Here is a 4017-nt window from a genome sequence, read left to right as displayed (position 1 = left end):
TAAATGAAATAAAATTTCAGGTCTAACAAATTAGTCTAATAAAAACATACTAATATTTAGGTCCAATAAATTACTGACATTTTCGTACAAAAATGATAATTTATTGACATTTTGGTCAAATGAAACGTACTGACATCTAGGTTCAAAACAAATTACTGATATTTACCTTTGATAAAAAATATTGACATTTTTTGTTCAACAAAAAACTACTGATATTTATGTCCAAAAATGATATCTTACTGACATTTTCATCAGCATGATCACGGTGGTTATTATTTCAATGACAAATTTGTTCCTCTGTGTCACGTAGACTAATTTTATTAATGGTAACATAGAGAAACAACAGGATATATTTGTCGCACTTTTATACTATCGGGGATTAAATTTTATATTTTCATCTTTCAAACATTTTTTCAACGAATTACACATTCAGATACAAATTTATTTATTTATTTTTGACAGTTTAGTATTTTCCACACGTTTTAAATTTTCCTGTACCGCTGCTGTGTTCACATCTTAAGAGTAAACCAAGCACAAAATTTTGAGTTGGTTAAGGTGCTTTTCAATCCCAAAATGTCTCATAACACCAAATTACCATCTTAAATATTAAAAAATGGCTTCCTCACGAGTCATAACTGCATCATTTCCCTGCTGCTTCTATGCTGCACTATCATATCCTTAGCAGGTGTTTTTGTGATTGACAAATCAGAATTTTGCTTACTTTATAAACTATGGACATCATTAGAAAATGTTCCTGATGTACCAGGTCTAGGACTGAATTTGAAAAGGGACACACAAACGGGAGACACATAAATAAGTCCACTCATTAGAAATTCTTACTGTGACACTTATTTGAAATGATAGATCACTTGCTCCTGCGGCAAAAAGTTAGCCATTTCATTCAGATTATTGTAGTTTCTTCCATTACAGATAAAAACACAATTCAACATTTATATACATTTGTCTTTAAGTTTCCCATATGTTGCCTCAGCTGTGCCTCTCATAGTATTAGGAGTAGTCTTGCTGCAGCCACCAAACAGGGAAGCCCCAGCATCACGCCACTTGCCTATGTAGGAGATAAAATCATCCTCTGCTGCCCCACTTGATTTCTATAAGATAAACTCTAGGTTATCAATTTGATGATACTAAACTAGAATTATATATACGAATTCTTATAGCCTATTGTGGTTTGACAAAAAAAAAGTGTTCTGTCCACACCACTAAGGTGGCAGTGTATGCAGAATGTGTGTATGTTGATTTGCTTTTAGTAACTGCATTTAGATTATATTTTGAAATTCACTTAGCCAATTATAGACTGTCAATTATAAGATTCAGACTTAGAAACATACAAAAAGGAGGTTCAGACATATTTAAATTGATGAGGAAGTATCGTTTATTATAACTGCAATTAGATTGAAGTTGGTTAAACATGAACTTAAACAAGTTGGGGCCATGTAAAAAGAGAGAAGCAGAACTTACCACCCATTTTCGTATGATGTTTGCTAAGGCACTTGGACAACTTCTAGGAATCTCTGGTCGTAAATGCCGTGCAAGAAAATACGATCATAAGCATTAAATTAGGAAAAGATTTAAGGTAGAGTGTTGTGTTAGTAAGTAAACAGAATAAACTACTTCCAGAAAATATAAAAAAAAAAGAAAAATGATTGTCATAGATATACACATGATCATTTTGCAACATGCAGACAATTCCCTTATGCCTTTTATTATATAAATATATTTTATTTTACTGAACTAAAAAAAACTGATATGTGATATAGTAGAACTTGCATAAGTATGTTAGGGGTATTCTATGATTAAAATGTCTTCAAATAAAATAAATAAATACGTTAATGCTTAATCACACAAAACCAGGAAAGTATTGAAGCTATAAAAGTAACCATAACCCAAGCATTGGACAAAGTGACCAAGGAACAGTTCAGATATATTCATGAAAAAAAAAACAATATCATATTATCATGTGACATTATAATCATTCTCATTTCTAATCCACTTTTATACACAAAAGAAATTTAATTCAAAAGATTTTCATCTTTTGTGGTCATAATAATAGCTAAAAGAGTTTACCATAGGATGTATGTGTATGAGCAAATGACTAAATCATGCAGAGTTTAGACAAGACGGTGGGAATTTTAAATACTCATATATAGGGGAATATGAGAATGGACAGAAACAGTTCATTTTATGAACTAACCTGACTAATAACTGCACGTGACACAGCAACAAGGCTTAGCTTTGAATAAGGCCTATTACAGCAATAAATTTCCCACATGCAAATGCCAAAGCTATAGACATCACATTTTCTGTTGTAAGGCTTGCCATTTAAAACCTACAAGAGCAAGATTAAAGAGGATTAATTATTTTAAGTCATCAAAATAACACTTTCATATTCAGCCATTCTATTGAACTACATAACATCTAATTAAAGCAAGTTCCAAATAAAGATTAATACCTCCGGTGCCATAATTCATAGGTTCCAGTTTCACCTGTCATCTCACTTTGATTTATAGCTTCAACACGAGCAACATCAAAATCAGCCATTTTCACATTTTGATTGGCATCTGACAACATATTGTCAGTTTTTACATCGCGGTGAACAATTTTCTTTGAATGTAGATAACTAAGACTGCAATGAAAAGAAGGAAAAAAAAAAGATTTTCAGTTAGGGGGAAAAAGAGTATTGATATCAACTACTGCAAAGGTAAATTAATACAATGTGACTCACCCTCTAGAGAGGTCCAAAGCCAGCTGAATCAAAACCTTATATGGAAGTTTGTTCTGCCTATTTTTAAACAAATATTGTTTCAATGTTCCACCAGGAAGAAACTCAGCAATAACACAACACGCCTTGGAAGGAACAGGCTTTTGACCACAGCTTGGCATGGGAATCTTAAGATTTGAAGGGTCCATTGAAGCTCCAATGAACTGTTGGAGAAATGATATACCGGTACAGCTATAAAGTATCAGCTATGTTTGAGAGTTATATATATAAAAATTCATACATAGTGAATCTTAGAACAGCTTTAATGATCAAAGGAATTACTTTTCTTTTTCCCTCTCGTTATTTACCTCAATTAAAATAAATAAAAAGCACATAGGAATTGAATCTCTTAGATCACCGTTCCTTCATTAAGCAATCATTCCTGCACATATCATTAGTTTTTCTATATATATAATCATTTTTTCTCATTGAAAAGACTCATCAAATTCAAAGACAACTCAATTCATACCAACGATATATTGGTAAGTTGGTATAAAGTGTAAATGTTCTCAGTTCCCCGTCTTAAACACTGTTCATAGAAATTTTAAAATTTATATTGCAGCTTAGTTGAGATGAAAAGAGTAGTGGTGATAAAAAAAATAAGAGAGAGATAGATACAAATAAAAAAATAGAATTAAAAATGGGTTATTTGGATAAATAGAAATTAGAAAGAAAAAAGTGAAGAAAATTCTCTCTATTTATTTTAAATAAGTAAAAGAGAGAATAAAAATAAATAAATTGTATTAAAAATTATAATGATTAAAAACCTTTTTTTTAATGACACGATTATATTTTCTTCATTTTTTATAATGACTATGTATGGAGAATAAAAAAAATTCATTTAGTGATCTATATTTATTATTTTCATAATTATAATAGTTTAACTATATATATATATATATATTATTCTCACCATAAAAACATTTATGTATATGGACGTCATTATAAATCAAAACAAGATATGCGTGGAACAAATTATGCGCATCTATCCTCTTTCGAAATGTCCATGCACCAAACTTCTTTGAGAAACATACTTGAGAAGTACTGAAGTAGAAAAACAAAATTAAACCTTCATAAAAACTTGCCTTTGTCCACGCAATTAATATAAGAAAAATTCTCAAGTACTTCGAAACGTATTCCACTCAAGATTTGATCTTAACCTCTATTATATAATTTTAAAATTTAATTCATAAACATATATAATTATAATATTTAAACATTCATATTTTAATATATAA

The 4017-nt window shown here is 30.1% G+C and overlaps 1 pseudogene; it reads right to left on the bottom strand.

The window, feature by feature from the left end:
- Window positions 1-854: 854 nt before the first annotated feature.
- On the bottom strand, window positions 855-3722 carry LOC114371829 (annotated as a pseudogene).
- Between the last annotated feature and the right edge of the window lie 295 nt (window positions 3723-4017).

Source organism: Glycine soja, chromosome 10, assembly GCF_004193775.1.
Source record: "Glycine soja cultivar W05 chromosome 10, ASM419377v2, whole genome shotgun sequence".
NCBI classification, from domain to species: domain Eukaryota; kingdom Viridiplantae; phylum Streptophyta; class Magnoliopsida; order Fabales; family Fabaceae; genus Glycine; species Glycine soja.
Note: the sequence above shows the minus strand (reverse complement) of the source record. Positions and strands in the feature narration are given on the sequence as shown.